This window comes from Bubalus kerabau, chromosome 20 (genome assembly GCF_029407905.1).
Source record: "Bubalus kerabau isolate K-KA32 ecotype Philippines breed swamp buffalo chromosome 20, PCC_UOA_SB_1v2, whole genome shotgun sequence".
NCBI lineage: Eukaryota > Metazoa > Chordata > Mammalia > Artiodactyla > Bovidae > Bubalus > Bubalus kerabau.
The window spans coordinates 36,462,668-36,488,543 of NC_073643.1; the positions used below are offsets into that span (position 1 = coordinate 36,462,668).

Here is a 25,876-nt window from a genome sequence, read left to right on the forward strand (position 1 = left end):
TAAAGAAATGAAGGAAATTGATGCTTTCATTGAGAGTTTGTCATTTACTAGTTTAGTAACCTGGGGGCACAGGCACTTCACTTCTTTGGATCTCAGTTTCTTCATCTATAAAATGAGGGAAATGATGTTAATACTGTCTAAAGATCCAGTCCATGGTTTTCCTTTCATTTAGTTATTTTTGTCTCATTTCGGTGGAAATTTCTATACAGGAACTATGAGTATGAGCTTTAATGTGCTCATCAAATGCTTGGGTCCTTTAGTCTGACAGTCTGGGAAACCGGAGAAAAAAGAAACCATCCCTGGAAGAAGCTGCGGAAATATTCTGGCTTAAACTAGCCTGTTGCTGATGTGCTGGTTTGTGGATACTCGGTCCAAGGCTGTATTAGTTTATGTTAAGAAAAGCTGTAACCAACCCAAGGATTCCAAGATCTCTCTTGGAGTTCAACTGACGTAGTTTGAAGGTGGTTTTGTTTTCCTCCTTGAAACTGATTATTATTCTGAATAGACTCAGTCAGCTGTCTTATTTTCTTGTTATGCTGAATGAAGATACATCTGTGCACTTGTAGGGTATTTATTGCTTCAGTTATGAATTCAGTTCTCCTGGATATAGCTCCTATATTGGGTCTTTTCCCATTTTTTTCATCTTTTCTTTTTCTTTTCCCATAATCTTTACTGGTGGCTATCAGGATAGTAGCAAAGAGTTGCAAATTGTCTTAAATTCAGTACTTAGTTTGTTTAACATCAACCCCTGGCTTCAGGGGCGTCTGTGTTTCCTCCTGTTTGTTGTCTCTTGTGCAAGAAGGGAAACCAGACCAAGCCCTTGGAAGACACTGAACACCATGGCATGGAAAAGTTTATTGTCTTATAGGCCCATTCAAGGGTTTCAGACCTTGGAGATGAAGACAGGAATTTAAGTGGCCTCAAAGATATCCCACTTTCAGGAAGACACACGGGTTCAACTGGGAGGCAAAGACTGAGTTTTAGATGATGAGAGCAGCTCTTCTCTTTTGCTACCAAAGAGATTTCAGAACTGGGCCTTCCCATGAGGGAGAGAAAAACACCGGGGAGAGGGGGATTCCCTCAACAATGCCCACCAGTGCTAGAATGCTGAGCTGCCATTACAGCTCACGGAGATGTCCAGCTGGAAATATTGAAAAGCTTTTGGTACCCAGTGGAAAACTCCAGAAGGAGTTCCAGGGTTAAGGGTCACATATGTAGCCTTGAAGGCTCTGTGTGACAGAGTTGTTTTTCTATCAGCACTTGACAGGTGTGTCGTGGACAGCACGTCTGACTCCTCAGGGGAGCTGACAAAATGTCAGGGCTCTACGCCCAGATTAGTTGAGCCGTCAGTCACTTCAGGCCCTTGTACAAACAGTTACGAGTCTCTCGGCCCTTCCTTTCCATTCAGGCTTTCTTTCAAGTTAAACAAAGTCACTGACCATCACAAAGGAAATATTCATATCATTGTATGGAGGAAAAAAAGGTGCAAAATGAAACTGTTTACTTTGCTGTGTTTGGATTATAAACAAATATTCACACCTGTGCTGGGCCTCCAGCTGATGAAGAACTCAGCCAACTATTTGAAACAGACACATTTTCATACTTTTCATAACTTCCAGTCACTTTAGCTCAGATTGCCAAGACTGAAAATTAAAAGATGAAGAAGAAAAAGAGCAAACATTCTGTGGATAATTAACCGCAAGAGGAAGATTGCTAAATTGGTTGAACTTCATAACCAATCTGTGATATAATCATTTCTGTATTCACCAACTTGCTGGAGGTAGAATACCTTTAAAAGGAGTCTTTACACAATTGATGGCGCTGATAGATTGCTCCAGCACGTGAAGTGAAAGAGCAATGAATGCATTTCACCACAATATTCATGCCAAGTACCCAAGTTGGAATAAGAAGCAAAGTGAGGAAAACTAACATGATCAATTGAGTAAAAAAATGTGGCCAGATAAACCTCACCAAAGGTAGTCTCTTGGTCTCTTGTTTTTAAGTCTGGTCAGCTGAGTAGCCTAGTAACTCCATGGCATCCAAATATCGATTGGGTATCCAGCATTCCGAAGTCTGCTGACTACATAGGGACAGCTTCTGTCAACAAACAAATAAGCCCTTTGCTGCTTCAGTCTGTGCAGTTAAGTGAATCTTTTTGAAAGATCTTCAAAGGTAATTGCCTGGCTATTTTTAGAGGGCACTGTTACCTTGCTCAGTTTCCTCTCAGATCTGTACAGAGTTATTTGCTGGATTTTAATTTCCTGGAATTCAGAGTTGGCTTAGGGACTGAGTTAGTTTGCTCAGAGCTGCCAACTGGTAGCCAGACACTGCAGCGGACACAGCCAATGAGGTTGTTCGTGTGATGGTGGAGCACCATGGGTGGTCGTCATGTTCACATGGCTGACTCACCTGCACAGCCCCAGGCAGGTCCGGAAGCAACTGTGATATTTGGCGAATGTTAAAAAAAAAAAAAATACATAGCCATTTTCTTAAATGAAACCTGAAAGATTTGTATTAGATGTTTAGACTGGAAATTAGGCCCCTGAGTCTTCCTTCTTTCTGTAAACACTAGTTGTGGTTATCACTCACAGAACCATTTTGTGGTCAGTCCCAACGGTATTGTAAATGAATTTTGCTTGAAATGGCATAAACATTCATGGAGTGAGTGAGGATGAGGCCAGACTCAAAAATGAATGAAGCAGGGATCCTGGCCTAAGTTTTCTTCTACCAGGCAGAGGAACCAACAAGAAAGATCGTTTTTAACATGAGAGGAGCTATGGAAGTTCTAAAGAGGGTTCTAAGGAGTTTTCTTTGAGGTGAGTAGAAAAGGAGATTGATGAAGAAGAGATGTTAATCCCAAGGCAGGGTTTCTCAACCTCAGCACTATTGACATTTAGGGCCAGAAAGTTCATTGCCGAGGCTGGCCTCTGTGCTGTAAAATGTTGAGCAGCATCCCTGGCCTCTACTTTCTAAGATCACTGTCACTCACACACACACACACATACACACATACACACACACACACCTGGCCTCTACTTACTAGATCCCTGTGAGAGACACACATGTGCATGCACACACACACACCCCAGCTGTCACAACCAACATTTTCTCATTCTATTGCAAAATGTCCCATGAAAGCAACAACAAAAAATCACTCCTAGTTGAAAAGCACTCTCTGCATTCTTAAAGTTGAACCAAGATGCATGTTAAAAATAAACAGTTTCCCAGGCCTCACCCTGACTCTGCTGAATCAATGGCTACCTAGAAGTGGGACCCAGGAGTCTTCCATTTAGCAAGTTCCCCAAGAATTCTTAGACTCGTATAACTGTTAAAACAACTGCAGGCATAAATGCTACCTATTTGGTAAAATAACTCTTCTGATAAATGGATGGAGTGTGACTAATGTTTAAGAGTAGCTCTTGGGAACTTGGGATTACATATTTCTATAGACACAATTCAGGTTGATATTCCTATTCCCCTACTGAAGCTTCACAGTGGGGCTTCACAGTGCAGCTTTACAGACAAGGGAGCAATAATTGAATCCCAGCCCTACCATAGGGAAGTTGTATAGCCTCTCTGAGCTTCATTTTCTTCCTCTTTGCAATAGAGTTGCTAGAGCTTTCTTGAGGTTTAAATTCTGCCCCCTCACCTTCATTGAGATGAATCTTCTTTTCATTGAAGTTTCAGCTTAAATCTACCTCCTTCATGGGGTCTTTCCTGACTACACAATGGTTCTGTCACATTACTGGATTTTAATTCTGTGCATAGCATTGATTCTGTTGTTTGTTTTGTTTAAGAACTTGTTGATTATCTCCTCTTACTAGAATAGAAGCTTTAGGAAAGCAGGCACTTTGGGTATCTTGTTCACTGCTGTGTCCTTAGCCCCTGGAATGATGTCTGGCACACAGTAAGGTCTCAGGGACTATTGAGTGACTCATGTGCCAAGGACCTTGTACAGTGCCAGGCATTCAATAGGTGCTCAATAAATGCTAGTCATGGTTATTGTTTTTATTTAAATTTCTTTGAGATGACACAAGATTTTTATCTAGAAAATCTCCCTCCATTCACAAAGGAGGTGGTAGAGGTCCCATGACCGTGGACTGCTTTTAATTAGGGGTCAAGGAACAAAACTGTTTGGATATTTCAAAATTTCCACTATCACATTTAAGGCTGTTTTCTCTTTCTCTGGGATTCTCTGGTAGCTCAGTCAGTAAAGAAACTAACTGCATGCAGGAGACCCACACAAGAGTCCAACATGACTTAGTGACGAAACCATCACCACCATTCTTTCTCTAGTGCCAATAAAACATGATTACTTATTTTTAAATGAATTCTGTCATAGACAGTAATGAGAGATAGAGTGCCTTCTTGATTTCCCTCTTTTCATTGGACCTTTTTTCCCTACTTCACAGATCCCAGGTCACTGATAATTGGCTCATGTTACTTACTTCTAGTGGCCCCAAAGCTAACCTCATTGATTTTGCTTCCATCTCACCTCAGAGCAAAAAACAGAGCTGTAAATCTGAGCCTTGACCTATAGCAAAAAATTTTCCTGAAGGTGATGTTCAAAATCAGCACAGCCAGGAGCCACACACTGTCTTATAAAAAATGTGGCAGATGTAGGCAGAAGCAGTTTGGTGTTAGGTGTTTGTTTGGGGAATTTTTTTTTTTTTTTTTTTACAACTGTGTCATAATTGAAGAGGATAAAGCAGACAGTACTAAGAGGCTTTTGTTGAAATCTCTGGGACCAATCTGGGGCTGACCTTGAGCTCTAAGACTGATAGAATCAGTTCTTGGAATCAGGGAATAATATTTATAAAAGTCCAACATGCTTTCCTATTGTTTCCTTTGAATAGGAAAGTCAGAACACATATAATGATATATAAAAACCCCAGAAAAGTTGTACTCGCTTCTTTATTACATAAGAGAAAGGACGGCTGACCATTATTATGCCCACCGTTGAGTATGGGGCCTCCATGTTGCTGCTCACTGAGTGAACAGGGTGGTTGTATGAACTGCATTCTTGGCTTGAACATTGGTTTCTGAAATTCACACGTGATTACAGCCAGAGTCAGAAACTTGTAGGGAATAAAATACAGTTCATCTTCTGTGGTTCAGGCCCCCATGTGCCATGCTCAGATCTTTTTCAGCAAAGAAACTGGACCAAAACAAAAGAAACAACAATGATCCTATTAGCAGCTGTTACTTACTGGCCATATACCATGTGTGAAGCTCTGAGCTACAGGCACCAATTATGTATGTGTTTTCATAGTCAAACCTTCTTCCTCTTTTTTTCTAACAGAAAGGTTATACCTAGAATTCTTCAGTGTTCTCTGTCTAGAAGTTTACTTTGTATAAAGAACTATCCACACAGTGCGGGTGAAGTGTATGTAACTCATAACCTCCCCCAAGATATGGTATGGACTGGAAAGATACATGCATTCGAAAAAGATCATAATAGGCAAAGGATGTGCATTCAGGAATGTTCACTGCATCATTATTTATATAAGCAAAAAAAAAAATCCAAAATAATTATCAAAGAAGAGACTGGCTAGGTAAATTATGACACATTTCATATCAGCAACACCATGCAGCTATTAAAAATTAAGAAAATCAGTATTAATTGAGACAAAAACATGCCAGGTGAAACCCACATATATGTACATTCACATCTACACATGCATACACATGCATCTCTATTTATGGAAATCTGTGCACATACAGGTATGGCCAGAGAAGAGCCTTTGAGAGATGGTCACTAAATCATTCAACCTACTCATCTGACATTAGGGACAGAACGATGCTAGGTGATTTCTGCCTGCTTCTTTGTACTTTTCCACAGTTTTGACAAGTTTTCCTAGTGAGATTATGAATATATATCATTGTTTTAAAAATAGACTTTACTTTTAAGTTTCGGATTCACAGCCCATCACATGCAGCTTCTCCCGCTGTCTACATCCCCCACCGGAGGGTCCATTTGTTACACTTGATGAACCTACATTGACACATCCTTATCACTCAAAGTTCATAATTTACATTAGGATTCAGTATTGGTGCTATACATTCTATGGGTGTCATTAAAAAAAAACTAACAAAATTTAAAGCTTTTATGGATTAATGAAATATTCTGAGTTATTACTAGAACGAAACTGGATGTTTGTGATGTCATCCTATCTCCATCGAGCCCCATTTCTTTGCGATTCCTAAATGAAAGTGAGTCATTTGAAGGGGGAGCCTGGTAGGCTGCAGTCCATGCGTTCAGTAGGAGTCGGACACGACTGAGCAACTTCACTTTGACTTTTCACTTTCATGCATTAGAGGAGAAATGGCAACCCACTCCAGTGTTCTTGCCTGGAGAATCCCATGGACAGAGGAGCCTGGTGGGCTGCCATCTATGGGGTCGCACAGAGTTGGACACAACTGAAGCGACTTAGCAGCAGCAGCAGCATTTGAAGGGAGAGAGGATAAGTTTGACTACAGCAATATTTTATTTACGTGTATTCTCCTTGCCTTTGGTTTGCTTGAGAAGCTAAAGTAAGTCGATTGTTCCCCACCTTTCCCTTAGACTGTATCCCCGGGATCAAAAGAAGCTGAACTTGGAGTCATGGTTTTAGGGACTGAGAAGATAAGAAAGGGTAATGGCAAGGCAGAAGGAGATGTCTGGTGGGCAGTTCCTAGGACAGAACTTCAAATTGTAGGGGCAAAATTTGAGGTATATGTCATCATGTTTGGGACGCTAGAAATACCTTGGGTTGTATTTCAGTGGTATCCCCTGCATTCTCTGTCCCCACAGGTGGAAAAATGGGGAGAATATCTGAATATGAAAGCCTTAAACTTAAGCTTCTGGAGAGCAGGATATATGTCATATTGTCCTTTTATCTTCCAGATCTCACTTAAAGCTTGGCCTTTAGTCAGCAGTGTGAATGGATGGGAGAAGCAAAGAGATGAAAAAGAAAAAGGCAAGAGAGCCAAAGGGTAGGAGGCTTTAGATTATAAAGCAGGTAGCACCCAGTTTGGGAGAAGGAAATGGCAACTCACTCCAGTGTTCTTGCCTGGAAAATCCCATGATGGAGGAGCCTGGTGGGCTGCCGTCTATGGGGTCACACAGAGTCAGATACGACTGAAGTGACTTAGCAGCAGCAGCAGCAGCACCCAGTTTTGGGTGAGATCCATTGTTGTTGTTGTTCAGTCACTAAGTTGTGTCTGATTCTTTGCAACCTCATGGACTACAGCAAGGCAGGCTTCCCTGTCCTTCATGATCTCCCAGAGTTTGCTCAAACTCATGTCCATTGAGTCAATTATGCCATCCAGCCATCTCATCCTCTGTTGCCCCCTTTTCCTCCTGCCCTCAATCTTTCCCAGCATTAGTGTCTTTTCCAGTAAGTTGTCTCCCTGCATCAGGTGGCCAAAATCTTGGAGCTTAAGCTTCAGCATCAGTCTTTCCAATGAATATTCAGGATTGATTTCCTTTAGGATGGACTGGTTTGATATCCTTGCTGTCTAAGGAACTCTCAAGAGTCTTCTCCAGCATCACAATTCAAAAGCATCAATTCTTTGGCACTCAGCCTTCTTTATGGTTTAACTCTCACATCTGTACATGACTACTGGAAAAAACCATAGCTTTCACTATAGGGACCTTTGTTGGCAAAGTGATGAGATCCATTACCTTTTAACCAACTCTCCATAACTTAAAGCTAACTTTGATCACACCTTGTCATCCACATTTGGCTTCTTCCTATACATGGTTCTCCAGTGAAAACGAAACTTATTTGTTCCTCTCTGTTCTCACACAAAGTTCCAAATGCTCACCAACTCTATTTCCATTTGAAATGACACCCAAAGTAATTGTTCTTTGCACAATGTTTAAGATCATGAAAGCCAGCTTCCACTTATAATAGAATTCTCTAAACTTCTGAGTACAGAATGTCAACTCTGTCTCTAGATAGTAATCACCGAGAGCTCTGTGGTCCTCATTCCTGCACTTTTGTTGGGAAGAATAACAGCAGAATGGAAAGAGCATGGGTTTGAATCCTGCCTGTGCATCTCAATAGTTGTGTGTCCTTGGGATAAGTTATTGGAACTCTCTGAGTGTCCATCTTCTCATTTGTAGAAGGGTGAAAACAACTCTATTAGATTGGGAGGATTTTATTAAATGAGTATCTGAAAACTGCTTTTTAAATTATTTTCTTTCCAAGCAAAGCTTTATCACCAGAACAGTGAAGGAGGATCCCGTTTTTCAGTTTCTGCATTGCAGTAAAGTAGAGAGAATGGCCAAAAGCTTCAGCCCTTCTTTGAAAATATTTATTTAAAATTTTTAAAAGTCAAGGCTGGGTTTTAAGGAAGGTCTAGGAGGTCTGGACACTTGGGTCTGATGAACTCAGTGAGGGACACCTGGCTCCAAATTTTTACACAGGGAGGTAACTTTAAAAACAATAAAGGCACACTGCCTGCTGATTTCTTTATTGGGAAACCAAGAATTATGTAACTCCACATCATAAACAACCTGCATGTGAAATGCGAAGGCAGAAAAAGGACAAGTTTCATCACGGTTATGGGCATTCGGAGACCTATAACCACAAAGCAAGCACAGGTGAAGAAATACTCAGTTTTAAGGCGGCTGAATGCCAAGTCAAAACCTCAGAGTACACTTGAGGCAGTGTGGTTGTATTGTACAACCCTGCCTTGGGAGAGTGAAAGGGTAGTGCAGTAGGAAGCCTGAAGGGAGGATACTTTTATCTGTCAACAATTTAGTTTATGGAAAGTGATGTCAGATCATTAACTTCGTGGCCATATTGCAGCAAGAGTTACAGAAAGCAGTTACATATTGGGGGTTGATGACGTTATGGGATGAACTGTTGGCTACTTTTTGTTGATAGGGAGAGCAGGTGTATAAACATCCATGAACTTGGCTCAGTGTGAGGAGTGTTTTCTTTTAGAGGCTCTCATTGGGCATCAGAGCATCTTTCCTTTAGACCAGAGATCAGGAAACTTTTTCTGTGAAGAGCCAGATAGTAAGTAAATGTTCTCAGCTTTGCAGGCCATACGGTCACTATCAAAAGTGTTCAGCTGTGCTGTCATGAATGCAACCAGAGATAATTCGTAAACAGATGAGCATGACTGCCTTCCAATAAAATGTATTTGTAAAAACAGGTTGTGGGCCAGACTTAGTCCATGGGCCATAGTTTGCTGACTCCTGTTTTGGACCAATAGTCTCTATTTTGGTCACCCCAGACCCTGAACCAGCTGACATCATATTCTTCATATTCAAGAAGAATTAATTTGTCTTTTGAATAGAATAGATTTGTATTGGGTGTTTTTGAGTCTGTGACTTAGTACAGTAAATATTCCTACTATAAAAATATCAGAGTAAGACTATTTCTTCCCTTCTGACATTTTCATCCCTTGGGGAATCTTCAGAACATGGCTATAAACCACCTAGTTCAGCTTATATCTCTAGTTTTAATCCCATCTTTCAACAAATTTCCCAAGCACCAATAAACCTTCATCTTTTACACAGTAGAGAGGTCCTGTTTTTTTTCAAATACACTCGTTGAGTAAACTCACTGGTTGAGTTTATCAGGCTATCCATGTGTTCACTGGATGTTAGATGAATGAAAAAGTGAACAAGTGAAGGAGGAAAAAGGAGGACAGAACAAGGAACAAAGGAGGAAAGTTATGGTACATCATTCAGTCAGTGATTTAATGTGTTCTGATTCTTTTACAAGTAGATTTGTAGTCAGGGGCTTCTGGTTATATGTTCAGTTTATAAGATACATTAGAAATAGACTCACAGATATAGAAAACAAACTTAAGGTTACCAAAGGGGAAAGATAGAGAGATAAATTAGGAACTTGAGATCAACAGATACACACTATTATATATAAAATAGATGTACAACAGGGACTTATTGTATAACATAGTGAGCTATATTCAGTCCCTTGCAATAACCTATAATGGAAAAGAATGTGAAATACATATATATATATATGTATACATATACATGTATATATATATAAAACTGAATTTCTTTGCTGTACACCTAAAACATAGTAAATCAACTATACTTCAGTTTTTAAATTTTTATTCTATATTGGAGTATAGTTGATTTATAACACTGTGCTACTTTCATATGGACAGCAAAGTGGTTGTTATACATATACATGTGTCTATTCTTTTACAGATTCTTTCCCATATAGATTATTACAGAGTATTGAGTATAGTCCCTTTTGATATACTTGTTGATTATTTTGTGTACAATAGTGTATATATGTTAATCCCAACATCCTCATTTATCCCTCCCTCCCTCATTTATCCTCATTTAGCTATCCCTCCCACCTCCTTTCTCCTTTGATAATCATACATTTGTTTTCTAAGTCTATGAGTCTGTTTCTGTTTTATAAATAAATTCATTGGTGTCATTTTTTAAGTTTCCACATATAAGTAGTATATGATATTTGTCTTTCTCTGTCTGACTTATATACTTCAATTTTAAGAAAAAAAGATTCATCAATAAGGAGCCAGCCATTCATTCACTCAGCATATACTCATTCAAGAGTGTCAATGTGCCATGATTCAGGGATAGAGTCAGGGATAGAGTGATGGACAAAGTAGACAAAAATCCCTGCCCTCATGGCGCTTACATTCTGTTGGAAAAGGTGGCCAATAAACAAACAAGTCAGTGTATGATAAGGTGCAAAACGATTGGCTTCCAGGCTCTCTTCCCAACTATCAGCACTTGCTATTGCTTCTCCCTCATCAAGCATTTGCTAAAGAGCAACCCAAGCCCTCTTTCCCTCCTCTTCCCTCCTGCAGAACAGATCTGTACCATGGTCTCAGGGTAAGGCTGGGACCATAAAGCCGTGAGAATTGGGATAGATTCCCAGACGCTGCAAAAACGCTCTCTTGCTCTGGCACCAGGCTGGAAGGAAAGAGGTGCTTCTTTCCAGCGATTTGAATTCTCCCAGGCTGGCAGCCGGCAGGGAACTATAAAGTGCTGGTGACAGCTTCAGTAACTAGAGCCAGGGGGCTGTCCTTGACAGCCTGAAGCTCGTGCCATCTCAGGACCATATCAATAACACTACTGCAAACATGGCCGGTGCCCATGGCAATGACAGTCCTGGGAACATCTGCTTTTTCTCTCCCCAGGCCCCAGAGTCTAGAGCCCACGCCTAAAGCCTGGGCTCCTGAGGGGATAAACAGAAAAGGGGATTAGCAGCCAACATGGAGAGAAACAATCAAGGATGTTTGCTGCTATGCTAGCCAGACCAGCCGCTGCTTGTCCAGACAAAGCCTGTTTCAGCTGCAGAGTCTCCAAGGAAAACTATCAGTGTCAGGAGGCAGGAGACCTACGAAGCTGACCTCATCCCAGCCCCCAACGCGGGACAGGGACAGCATCCTGTCACCCAGGGGAGCCCAGGCTAGTTCCAGGAGCTGAGAAATCTTTCAGGGATACATCTGAAGCATCATATATTCATGGGCTCTCTGGTATATGACCACAAAGGCTGTGAAAGGGGAAGAGTCCAGCACAGCCGTGTCCCCTCCAGAGAAGGCTCAGCTCAGGGGAGCCGTTATGGACCATGTCATTTCCTGCTAATAATCATATCTTGCCCCCATACATAGAATTCTATGCTTTCCAGAGTACTCTCAATTTCAAAACAAGCAAAACAAAACTTACCATTTGTTGAGGGTTTACTGTGTGCCAAGCAATGTGCTGAGCAATTTATGTCTATTATCTTATTTAATCCACTTGACCATTGTATAAAAGATAGTTATTACTAAACCCACTTTTGAGATGAGGGAACTGATGCTCGAGGAGGTTGATTAGACTTACCAAAAGTTAAGATAGCCAGGGCTGGAGCTGGTATTAATATTTAAACCAGGTTATCTGATTTCATCACATGATACTGCCTTATAGTTCCATCATTTCATTTATTCCTTACCACAGCCCTATAAGAGAAACAGATTGTGAATTATTTTCCTGACTTTATAGTCAAGCAAGGTGCCGTCCAGTACATAGCCACTAGCCCTTTGTGGCTTTATTATTTAGTCGCTAAATCATGTCTGACTCTTTGTGACCCCATGGACTGCAGCATATCAGGCTCCCCTGTCCTTCACTGTCTCCCGGAGTTTGCTCAGATTCATGTCCATTGAGTCGGGAATGCTATCTAACCATCTCTTCCTCTTCCGCCCACTTCTCCTTTTGCTTTCAATCTTTCCCAGCATCAGGGTCTTTTCTAATGAGTCAGCTCTTTGCATCAGGTGACCAAAGTATTGGAACTTCAGCCTCAGTCCTTCCAATGAATATTCCGGACTGATTTCCTTTAGGATTGACTGGTTGGATTTCCTTGCAGTCCAAAAGACTCTCAAGAGTCTTCTCCAACACCATGATTCAAAAGTGTCAATTCTTCACTTAAATTTAAATCAATTAAAATTAAGTAAAATTTAAAAATCAGCTTCTTAGTCCCTCTAGCCAACTTTCAAGTGCTCAGTAAGCACCTCTGACAGCACAAATAATGAACATTTCCATCTCTGCAGAAAGTTCTAGTGAACAGCACTGACTTGGAACTCTGAGCTGCAGGTCAGCTGTTTCTGAGCTCTCTGCAGTGTGCTAGAGGGTACAGCAATGAAAATACAACATCATTTGCTTTGAAAGGTTGCAAATTATGGAGACTGTGATAGATTAAACAATTTGCTGTTAATGAAGACAGAGGCCTGAACCGCATTCACTCTGTCTCCTCCACCACACTGATTCTCAGGCCTCTTAATAGAGAGATTAGAAATAAGATGACTCCAGGTGTCCGAGGTCTTTCTACGTGTACTCTTACATCAAGCTTGTGATGCACTCTGGCACTGGGTTGTCCTCTAGGAAAGTTTGGGTAGAGACAGAAGTAGACAGAAACAGAGAGTTTGTGTTGGGAAAAGAGCATCAAGCTGGGCACATAGAAACATACCCGAGCTATTAGGAAGAGCATTCCTACATACCCTGCAAGTCCAGGAAGAAAAGCACCTCTTCTTTCATGGGTCCTGTCTCTGATTAGAGCAAATGCTGGTGGAAAAATAAATCAAAATCATGCAGTGCTCCCCACAAACATGTAGAAAGCAAACTGCTGACCTACAGAAATGGAGTAACACAGGGTAGCCTGTTAGAGCATGGCCTCTTAGTTCAAATGCCAGCTCCATCTCTTTCTAGCTGTACAGATTTAGGTGAATTACTCAATTCTTCTCAACTTCAAGTTCTCTATCCATAAGATGGCAATGATAGTATTCCCTGATTTTAGGATTCTTATGGGGATTAAGTAAATAGGATTTATGAGAATTTATGCAGCATCCACACAGGCCAGCAACATAGGAAACAGTCTTTGGACAGTGAAGCTTTGAGTCACTGTCAGTGGCTCAAAGCTTTGACAGTGGGAGCTTTGAGTCACAAAAAACTATTGTTCCCATGTATATCAAGAGTTTTTTTTTTCAGACCTGTAAATATTAAATTGTTTTTATTTTTCTATTTGATGTAAAACACTGTGACACTGAGCTTAGGGAAATACAGTGAATTGCATTCATTTGATTATTCATATAGTTTATTTATATAGTTGAGTGATAAAATTTTGACCAAAGAGAGAGTAAGAAAGAGCATAGTAAATTGTGGTAAGTTGCCTCATTATTGGCAGTTTATGGAGGCTCAGCCACAAAAGCAAATTTTTCACTCATCAAACATTTATTAATCCCCCTTCCACCTGCCAGGCAGAGATGAATAAGGTGTGACCCTAACCTCAGAGTTCAGGATTAAGTTCAGATGGCATCTCTTCCACTAAACTTCATCCTTCTAAAGACAGATGCCCACCTCCATGCCACCCATCACTTCCTGGGTGTAACTCTAACTTGGAGTTATGTATTGTTTTGAAACGACCTACTTTTGTATCTGTTTTTTTTTTTTAATCAGTTCTTTGAGTGCAGGGACCTCAAGATCATCTGTGCCAGTTCACTACCCAGCCAGTACATGTTGGTTGAACTTAACTAAGTTGGTGGTGCCTATTGAACAGCCAAGTGAAGCTTTAGGCAATTGCCAAATGAAGAAAGACTAGAGAGAAGCTAGGGATAGGACCATAAACAGAAAGAGAGAGAAGAGGTAGTGAAAGTATTTTTAAGAGGAAATTAGCATTTTCCTTAAGAAAACTAAACCAATGACTTTAAACCACTAATCTGAAAAGTTTACTTGAAATAGAGTTGAATGGTCCCAACTAGTAGATGGAATCAAATTGAGAGTCAACTGGAAGTGTGATTTCTTCTCATGCTACTTTCTCCAAGGAAGAATGATCATGTGTATCTACAGACTGAGTTACAGCCATCAGAATCATCAGTCGGTCAGGCTCATTCCCTGAAGACTTCTATTTCCATCTTCCTCAAAATCCTTGAGTCTGTCTCTGTTTCAGAAAGCAGACTGGTCTGTGTAACCAGGAAGATGGTCAAGTTTAATCATAAAATAAATAATGGAGAAAATAAGAAGCTTTTCTTATTTTTCTTTCATAGAGTTGCCTTTAAGAGAAAAATATCAAAACAAGATATTATTGAATTTATAATGTCAGAGGGACAAAATAAACAGATATGAATGTCTTAGGGCTTCCCAGGTGACTCAGTGGTAAAGAATCTGCCTGCCAATAGAGGAAACTCAAGAGACATGGGTTCAGTCTCTGGGTCGGGAAGATCCTCTGGAGAAGGGAATGGCAACCCACTCCAGGATTCTTGCCTGGAGAATCCCATAGGCAGAGAAGCCTGGCAGGCTACAGTCCATGGGGCCACAAAGAGTCCAACACACTGAGTGAGTGAGCACGCACACATATCAAAACAGAGAGCCTTCCTATTATCATGAGCTTTACAAGAATTTCTTTGGGTTATTTGCGAATGGTGGCTCATCCAAGCCATAACAAGAAATAATATGAGAGTTACTATCATTTATCTTTAGTGATTTAACCTCTGACCAAGCTTGCATCTCAGACACACCTTGTATTCTATTGTGTGTTAATAAATTCATGTGAAAAAAAATCAATCCTCCAAATTAGTCCTGCCAGGTGTTTCTAAAAAATAGTTTCCATATGACAGCAGCTCTTGTCAATATCTTACTAAAGATGTGAAACATTTTTTGAAAGGTTTTACAGCCCTGGCTTTGTCTAGGGACTCCTCCAGTTTTCCTGTCTCAAGTGATATCATTTAAAACATATGCTTTCTCCAAATGGCTTGTGTGTTCTGTATAACTCTACCTGCGATGCTTCCTGGCCTGTAACTGTGGAAATATTAAATCATTCCACATGCGTATGCATTTGCCTTTCCACATATATTTTGGAACTTTCTTGAGAACTGTGATTGTGTCTCCTTGTCCTCCTCCTCTTCTCTCTTTCACTTTCTTTTCCCTAGAAACATCTCAAAGCTTACTGAGCAATTTCTCCATGATTCTTGGCTAGCTAATTTCCTAGTTAAAAAATAAAAGCTGCAATGTATTAGCTAGTATGGGCCATGCATAGCATGAAGTGCTCTACATGTGTTTTTTCTTTGATCTTTGCAACAGTCCTATAAGTATTAGCCCCACTTTCCAACTGTGGAACCTGAGGTTTAGCAAGAGAAGGTGACTTTCCCAAAGTCACAGCTAATGAATGAGTGGCAGAGCTGGGAATCAGACTTGGACTCCCTGTCTCTAGAACCCATGATTATGTGTAGTCACTCATTTTCCATCCTTTTAACTAGAAACTTTTCAGGAGTTATTGCTTTACAGATTTAGAAAGGGAAGTGTGTTCTTTGGGTTAGTTAATCTGACGTTTCTGACAAGAGACCCTGAGTAGAATGCTTGTTATAAAGTCAACTGAGCCTTCTCTGATCTTCATTTCTAGAAGGTCCTTGTTTCCATTCCCTCTGGAATGGTGCACGTGTGTCACTATCACGCCCAGGCTGGTTGGTGTGTGCAGCCATTCATTAAGTTATCCACCATCTTCTACCTACTTGCTGTTCAAAGTATGGTCCTTCAACCAGGAGACTTAGCATAAGGTCAGATGTTAGAAATGCAGAGTCACGGGCCCCCCGAGACTTGCTGAATCAGAATCGACATGTGAACTGTATCCCTATGTGATTCATGCATGCATTAAAGTTTGAGAAGCACCACCCTGCTTGTCACTGTCACATAGAGGGGAACTTCTTCTCCTGTGACTATTAGTAAAGAAGTCAAGATGGGTCAGACTCAGATTCAGGTGAATCAGTGATGTCACCACGTGGCCTGTCATCACTGCCACCCACCATGTGTTCAGTCTTCTCTCTCAACATCACTTTTCCAAGTTAGTTGAAAAGTCTGTAGCTGGAGAATCATGTATTAGGCTGAAAATGCAAAACCTTGTTGAAAGGTAGTTTTAAAATTCATTGTGCCTTCTAGATCTTGTCCATAACATCCATTGCTACCAGAACCATAGTGTAGCTGCTAACTTCATGGGACATTTTAATCTAGGCCAACATCAAAACAGAATAACTTTGTTAAAGGAGAGGTGAGTTTAGGATTACAGCCCCTGCATTAAGAAATGCATTAAGAAGTGTTTATGATCTGCATTAAGAAATGTTTATGCTACCCGTCTCCAGCATGTGCCTAATTGTGTTGCTGCTGTGGACAGGCGAAAAGAATGGCCTCATTATTTCTCTTTCTAACCTGTTTGGAGTTATACAGCCTAAACACACTTTGTACTTGCACTGGTTTGAATGCAATGTTATTTTGTAAAATAAGACTAGTGATTATTCTGCAGGGACTTAGCATGTTTTGCGTCACCATTTGGACTCTGCTTCTTTTCAAAGAATACATTTAAATTGATTGTATTTCTCCACACTTACATAGTTCAAGTATTTATCAAGCCACATGGCAGGTACAAAACAAGTCAGACAGACATGAATAATTGATCTCAAGAAGAGTCTGTTCTGACTAGAGGAATAAGACTGTACACAGCAAAAAGTAGAAAAGAGGATTTGTACAATATGTACAATTTGTCCAAAGGTTAGTGTTGCCCTGAAGGGTGACAAGGGTATAGCCATGGTCTAAGAAGGTCTCATACATAGCAAGCAGAGAGAGGCTTGAAGATAGGAGAGGCAAAGAGTGAAAAAGAGCTTGTTCTAGAAGGAAAATGATCTGATTATAGGAAAAAGCACTAATGGGCATGGAACCTTTTTCACTACATACATTGACTAATGCATCCATTCTTCTGCTAAAATACAAAATTAAAAGATGCATTGAGTTAACCCATTCTCTAGAGCTTTAAATAATAATTTAGAATTACATAAATATATATAATTGTATATTATATAGTATGCATTATATATAATTCCTATAGGTTTATTGATATTTTATAATAATATGATTAATAATGTTAATAAAGTATAGGTTAATATTAATACATAATTGTAAGTTATATCATAGTTGTAACTATATAAGAATATACTTACGTGATATTGTTATGTATGGGCTTCCTGGATGGCTCAGTGGTAAAGAATCTGCCTACCAAGGCAGGAGACATTGCAGGTTCAATTCCTGGGTCTGTGAGATCCCCTGGTGTAGGAAATGCAATCCACTCCAGTATTCTTGCCTGAAGAATCCAACAAACAGAGGAGCCTGGTGGGTTACAGTCCATGGGGTCACAAAGAGTTGGACATGACTGAGTCCACATTTTTATGTATATAATAATGTATAAGTAGCATTTTTTATGTCTATCCACATGCCACAGTTGAATATGTCACATTCAATATGTCTAACTTTACAGGACTATTTTAATCTCCATTTTATTGATAGGGAAAGAGACAATTTAGCAATTTGAGCAGTCACATAGTGGGGAGCAATGACTCTCTGCAAACAAAAAAATTGAAGGCAAAGCTATTCTCAACACTGTGTCATACTATCCAGAAACTCTCCATGGTACTGGACCTTGAATATTGTATGCTCAGGTGCAATATAACATTAGGATATCAGGACAGGAGAAGCTAATCCCTTTAAGCAATTTCCATTCTGTGTGGGAAGCCAGGGTATGATGTATAGCACTGAGACTATTGCAGTGGCGGTAACCTCTTTCTGAAGCCCTGCAAGTATATTAAAAAGGCATGGAGGTGAGGTCATTTGGATAAGACTTCTTCGAACTGATTAATTTTGAGGGATCCACTCTCCTAGGCCAAAGGATTGTGACAGATTATTTGCATGGCTGTGTGGCTATGTGGTATGCAAACATCGCTTCCCTAGATGACCCAAAATGCAAGACCCAATGAGAGAGACTTCAGGCATTTGGGAGATAGCATCCATTAAATTCTTGATAAGATTTTCTGAGTGTATGTTTGGATATCTTTCACTGGCTTCTTTTGGAGCTCTTGGGAGGTGGTTTACCAGAAATGATTAAAAGACGGAGTAGAAAATCACATTCACATCTGAGTTTGAGAACTGGCCCTGCCACGGTGATCATGAGATTTGGTTGTTCACTTAAATGCTTGGCCAGTGTCATCACAGTGCAGTCCTGGCCAGCAGCCTCAGCAGCATCTGGGGACTCCTTAGAAATGCAAAATCTGAGGGCCCCACCCCATGCTGATGGAATAGAAACCTCTAGGGACAGAGACCAGGGATCTGTGTTTTAACCTTTCCAGGTTTGGGAAACACCATGCCAGACCACACCTTCCACGTCTTTAAAAAGGAGATAGCATAGTAATTATGCCCTTCTCACAATATCATAGTAAAGATTAAGGGAGGCAGTATATACATCACGTACTTAATGTGATGTCTAAAATAAGCATGCTTCCTAATTCTTATCTTCAATGGCTTCATTTTATTTCTTGATTCTACTTTAAGAAAAAGTAAGAAACCAGAACCCTAAGCAGCTAACTCTGTCTGCCATAGGTTTTATTAATAGAGAAACCAACTCTTAGTTAGTGACGAAGTCTTGTCTGACGTCTGCCTTATGTTACTAAGAAAACCTGAACTGTATAAACAGGTTTCTGCTGTGGTCTTTCTTGGGCTCCTGTTTGAAAACCAAGGAGGTCTGTCTGTGCCTGAGTGTTTTACAGCCAGTGCAGAGGCTCCAAGGGAACAGTTCTGATGGATGTGTGTGTCAGATTGCAAAACACCCCTGCCTGGAGCCGTTAAACTGGATGGTTTAGAAAACCACCTCCAGGTTTCACATTTGGGAACACAAATACTCGTAAAGGGCAGTGCTTCCTCCCAGGGAGATGTGGCACTGCTTCAGCTCCCTGGGAAGTGCCCATATATATCTGGGGCTGGACAGAGTCCCATCGAGGCCTGACGTGACCCCCTGTGGCCAGTTCCAAACCATCTGAATCCATTCTAATTTCTTTGCACCTTTTGTTCAGTATTTATATGCATTTGGCCATTCATCTTGCTGATAGACTTTTTACTTCTCATTTGCTTTTTCTCCCTTAGACAAAGGGCAGCAAACTTTTTTATAAAGGGCCTGATAGCAAATATTTTGAGGCCAAAGAGTCTCTATCACAACTGCTCAGTTCTGCTTCTGTAACTCAAAAGCGGCCATACACAATTCATAATTGAATGAGTATGGCCATGTGCCAATAAAGCTTTATTTACAAAAACCAGAAATGAGCCAGATTTGGCCTGTAAGCTGTAATTTGCTGACTTCTAACTTGGAATCTCAAAACATCTAACAAAAGGACCCAGATGACCAGGCAGAAGAACCCATTCACGTGTAAAGTTCTGGCTTAGAAGTATATCCTGGCATAAGCTGAGCCACGCCTCAGTAATGGAAGATAAACAACACTAGCAGGCCAGTTTCAGATTCTGAAAGTGAGAAAACACCTCTCAATTTAAAAACTTTTAATGAAGGCGTCACCTCATAGTTTGGAACCGATCAAAGCAAGTTCCAAATCTGGAACAAGGAAGTCTTCCTCTGAGCAATGAGATGAAAATGGAGATGCTGGGTTTTTTTTGTTTGTTTGTTTGTTTTAATTTTTGTTTTTGACTGTGCTGGCTATTTGTTGCTGCATGTTGGTTTTCTCTAGTTACGGTGAGCGGGGCTGCTCTGTAGTTGTAGTGTGTAGGCTTCTGGTGGCTTCTCTTGTGGAGCACAGTCTCTAGGGTGTGTCAGCTTCAGTACTTGCTGCGCATGGGCTCAGTAGTTGTGGTGCATGGGCTTAGTTGCCATGCAGCATATGGGATCTTCCTGGACCAGGCACTGATCCCTTGTCCCCTGCATTGCAAGGTGGATTCTTAACCAGTGGACCACCAAGGAAGCCCAGAAATGCTGTTTAGATTCCTGTGAAGCAGGAAGTTAGGGCTCTGACTTAAACCAGAGGAGCAGAGAGTGAGTACCACTGTCTTACTTTTCTAGAATAGTTCAGGGCACATAACTCCCAGTGTTTAGAAATGACTAAACAACCCCTTCTGCAAAGAAGTAACTGAGAGGAAGTGAATGTAATAAATTACTCTGTATTGATGTCCTAGTTCTAAAGTAATGATATGAACCTCTCTGTGAGACTGCAGCGGAAGAAACCAATGGACACACATTGTGATCCAGGCTGTTCTTTCATGTGAGGGGTTTTATAGTGCCGGGTATGATGTGAGATTCAACCTTGTAAGACTTACTCATTTCCAAAGTTGGAATTTGCAAGGTAGCCATTTTTTTAACTTTTTATTTTGTATCGGAGTATAGATGATTAACAATGCTATGATAATTTCAGGTGACTAGCAAAGGCAAACAGCCATTCATGTACCTGTATCCATTCTCCCGTCAACTCCCCTCCCATCCAGGCTGCCACATAACATTGAACAGAGTTCCATGTGCTATACAGTAGGTCCTTGTTGGTTACCCATTTTAAATATAGCGGTGTGTATGTGTCCATCCCAGACTCTGTAACTAATAGCCCTTACCCCCATCCTTCCTCCCGGCAACCATAAGTTTATTCTCTAAGTCTGTGAGTCTCTTTGTCTTTTGTAAGTAAGTTCATTTGTATCATTTTTTCTTAGATTTTACATATAAGGGATGTCATATGGTATTTCTCCTTCTCTGTCTGACTTATTTCACCCAGTATGACAATCTCTGGGTCCATCCATGCTGCTGCAAATAGCATTCTTTCTTTCTTTTTAATAGCTAAGTAACAGTCCTCTGTATATATGTACCACATCTTTATCCGTTCCTCTATCAATGGACGTTTAGGTTGCTTCCATGTCTTGAAAGCAAGGAAGTCATTTGTAATAGATATCATTGGTTGCATGTCCAGCAGCCACTCCAGTTTTTCCTTTTTTGTTTGAAGAAGAGCTCATGATCATGTTGCAGTGTCCATATTTAACAAAGATAAGTCTTTCTTGATTTCATTTGATCATGGTCATCTCTTTGGCCATACCAGTGAATGGTTTATAGATGAGCATGTAACCCAGTGCTGCCTAATGAAAAATAAAAGGCTGTTGGGAAGCTTCTGGTGAAAGTATCTTTTCCCTGAAAAAGAGGCAGAGGGGGAAATGCGTTCTTCTGGTGGCTTTGGAGCTATGGTGGCCATCTTGCAACTATAGGGAAAAGTAGGCTATGGGTAATGAAGCAGAATTAACCCTGGAACTGCCTTGCTTTGAGACGTCTTGCTGTGAGAATAAATGTTCTTTATTGTGTAAACTAACTTGGGTTTTCTGTTTCTTACATCCAGTAGAATACAAAAATGATATATACTCCTATTTGGCCTCTACCAGGTCGTTTCAGGTTTCTCTGTTCCCACTAGGTCTCAAGTACTGTCCCCACCTCATCTTACCACCTGGTATAGACTCAGGAATTGTGCTTCATTTCGGTTTTGTTTTTTCGTAACTTATAGCCCTTAAGGTTGAGGTCTTAACCTGTTAGGATTTCACTATGGAGCCACTGGTCACTAAAGAGTTGCAAAAATAGCTATTCATAGGCTGAAGTGATTTCAATTTGTTGTTTTGTTATTATAAGTACCAGTAATAATAATGCTGTATTTCTTTTTTCATTCATTCAATAAAACTGTCCTTCTCTAACAAAGATAATAGGCTAGTAGATAGTCAAGTAAGTAATCACATACAATATAATGACGGACCTTGGGGAAACTAGTGATTGTGGAAGTCCAGAGGGAGGTGCTGTCAACAGCTTACCCAATAATCCTACCCTTTGCATTCTTCCATGCTTGAGGAGACTCTTTCCCTGAAAATGCAGCCTCCATTCCAACTATGGTATGTATTTATAGGCCCCTTCTGACCAGGGAGATTTTAGGGAAAGCCAAAGACTTCTGGGAAGGATTTTCTTTGAAGAGTAAGATCATCTTAAACAGGTGTCTGATTCCCTTCCTGCTCTTGGTTGTTTTGTGAGAGGCCACAATTTGGAGCTGCAGCAGTATCCATCAGGCAAAAGCTAAGAGAATTACAGAAAAATTGTATTCAGTTTTCAACATTATCATAGCACAGAACTAGTCTTTGATCTGTTTATATCCAGATATGTGATATCCAGTTATGAGATAATGCCATTGTATTTCATTATCTGTTACTTATAGCCAGTAGTATGCTAAATGATACAATGAGTATCTAACCTGGACTAAGGCAGACAAGGGAGACTTCCTGGAGGAGATGACTCATGAGCATAAAAGATATGTAACACATTTTGTAATAGGAGAGGTGATAAAGGAGGGTCCAAAGACTTAGAGGAGAAAATACGGGAAGTTTAAAATTTCAAAATAGGTGGTTATTGCTGAAGCATAGCATATTGTTTATAGAGTGCCAAGAGTTACAGCCAAAGAAGTGGTGGGAAGAGCACAAATCATACATGACCTTGTAAGTTATGTTAAGAAATTTTGCCATTATTCTTAAGAACATTAGGAACACAATTGGAGCCTTTCTCATTCTCAAGATGAATCACTTTTACACACCCAGACCACATTGCTGATCGTTTACTATCAGTTGGTCCTTTAGGGCTTGGTTGTTATTCAGTGATCTGTTTCCTCCAGTAGGTTAGAAGATACTAGAGGGCAGAGGCTATGTTTTGTCCCATTTAATCCAACCCCCTCAAACAAATCCTGATAAAGGTTTGTTAAATCAAATTACCTCTCCCATTATGGTTGATAAAACCTGAACCTATTTTAATGTACTTTGTCTTGCTTGATCCTTTCAGTACCCCCATGAAGCCTTGAGAGTGGGAGAGGGGTCCAAGTCAGTCACAGCTGGATAGGACAGAACCATATGGACTAGAAATAGATAGTATCTCTCTTGGTCCAAAGATGCTTTTCACTGTATCATACAGTTTTACCCCACAGCATGTGTTTCTATCACTAAAAGTTTGTACATTAATTCATCTGCTATGAGGTCCCAGCTTAATGAAACTTAAAAAAAAAAAAAAAATTCCACGTCATCTTTGCCAGAAGCTTTGTAGTGGAAACATCCAGTCATACTTTCTTTTCTTGGGGAGAACTCAGGGTGGCCCTTTGGAGTTAGCAGATGTAAGGCAAGTGTGGTTGGAAAAAGGCCAGGACTCCTCTTGTCTCCTGTTCTGCAAAGCTTATAGAATATTTAAGGGCTAGAGGACAAATTTGTGTAGGTACATACTATTTAGGGTATCTGACTACCTGCCTAACTACCTGTTCAGATAAACCTGAACGTCTCAGTGGCTCGACTCCATAATTTTATTTCTCACTCACATAAAGATTAGCTTTCAGCAGGGGCTTCATCGGAGACCCAGGCTCTTTCTGTCTTATGGGTCCACCTTCCCCTGTAGCCCCTGGTAGGTCTGAGTCTAGCAGACAGAGGAGGAGAGAGGGGAGCTTTCCATAGACTTGACTTTCACCCATGTTACATTGGGCAGGCCCCAGCCTTGTGACCACACTTACCTGCACAGGGGCATGAGAAATGGAGCACCTGTTTGCACAGAAAGACAGCTTGATGAGTTTGGTAGACCAGTGGTCATCTCTGACTTAGGGACCAAAGTGAATTTTATGACAAATGGTGGTGATACCCCTTACCTTCTGCTGTTCTACATTACACAGTATTTCTGCTGAACTAGGATAGATCAGAGGAAGCTGGAGAGCTTAGAGGAGAATTCACCAAAAGGGATGAGCTAGACTTGCTTACTAATTGACTTCAAAGCCAGGGTCATGTTTTCATGGAAGAAAATGAGTTCCAAATATCCTATGTGGCTGAAGTGAAAAATTCCTCCTTATCCAAATGAACGAGTGTCCATATAGCAAAAGAGTTGTGTAGAGTTGTGTAGTATAGAATTGTATATAATATTAGGAACCAGCATAGCAACATAACACCACATAACACTGTAAAATGACCCTCTCACTCATTCATTCATTCAACAAAGCTTATTAAGTACCTTCCATGCACCCAACATGTTCTAGGTGCCAAATACACAGCTGTCCCTGCACTTAAGCTTAGGTCCTAGAGAAAGAGGAGATAAATCATAAATGATTTCAAGTAGTCATAAGCACTATGAAGAAAATAGAGTTTGGTTACAAGGTTAGGGAATAGAAAGTGATTACAGTAGAAGGGACTGGCACTTTTATAGGTTGCACAGAACAGGATATGATAAATGTAACTAAGAGAGAGAAGGACTTCATTTCCCCATTTGTAAGACCAGTGAGACTGCTGCTGGGCCAACTATGGGATGTGCCCTGATAACTGAAGGCTTTTCTTCAATGATTTAATTCTGTTCCACATTTCTGGACCTCTTTCTTTCAAGGGTCACACTATGCAGTAATGGTGACAAAGCAGTAGCCCAGTGGGAGCTCCGTGTACGCATGAATGTACATAGGGTTTTCGTGCTATCTATAGGACAGCAATCAAGAAGGACCTCTTTTGTTAATGAACACTCCTACAATTCTCAGACTCACCCCCAGACACTCCTTAGAAATCCTCAGAGGAAAGACAGTGTCATACTTGTACAGTTTGACTAGAAGGAGAGATGTGAAGGTGAAGGAAGGCATATCAGTTTTCCTTCCATTCCACAATTATTTAGTGCTTCCCTCGTGATTCAGACAGTAAAGAATCTGCCTGCAATGCAGGAGACCCCAGGGTCAATCCCTGGGTCGAGACAATCCCCTGGAGAAGGGAATGGCAACCCACTCCAGTATTCTTGCCTGGAGAATGCCATGGACAGAGGAGCCTGGTGGGCTGTGGTCCATTGGGTCACAAAGAGTCAGACACTACTGAGTGACTTTCACCCCAGGTGGCTCTGTGGTAAAGAATCTGCCTATAGTGCAGGAGACACAGGTTCCATCCCTGGATTTGGAAGATCCCTTGCAGAAGGAAATAGCTACCCACTCTAGTGGGTATTCCAGTGAGAATTCCAGTGGAATTCTCTTGCCTGGAGAATTCTATGGACAGAGGAACCTGGAGGGCTACAGTCCATGGGGTCACAGAGAGTCAGGCATGACTTAGCAACTGAGCATGAGCCACAGTTATTTATTAAACACTTTCTATGTATCAGAAACTTTGTAAAGACCTGGAGATCTTAAAAAATAAAGTGAACACAGATGACATAACCCCTGACTTGATACAGCTTTTAGTATCGAGGAAAAGTGAAGGGGCTGGACAGAAAAAACTATGCACGCAGATGGTTTTGTGTTCGGACTGAGTACAAGGCACTTTGCCGGATTCCACAAAACAGGGTATTGGTGGGACACCACTTGTGCTGCATCACATGTCTCGTGAAGACACGAGGACGTCTTTCTTCCTCACTGCACCCCTCCCAGAAGGAACACTGACTTTCTCTTCCTGTGAACAATTCTGCAGGTGCTTCCCTCCTGAGGGAATTCTCCTTCTTTCTGCTTGATGATCGAGCAGCTGGGAGGTCCTGCAGGGCAGTATCCTCACCTTATCCAGGGATCCAGCCCCACCTTGTGTTCTGATCCCTGCCCTCCCACT

General features: G+C 40.8%; 1 protein-coding gene across 7 annotated transcripts in view; it reads left to right on the plus strand.

The window, feature by feature from the left end:
* The window catches only part of LOC129635355 (uncharacterized), a 434,397-nt gene that overhangs the window by 243,286 nt on the left and 165,235 nt on the right, over positions 1–25,876 (plus strand). The gene's annotated exons all lie outside the window — the stretch shown is intronic.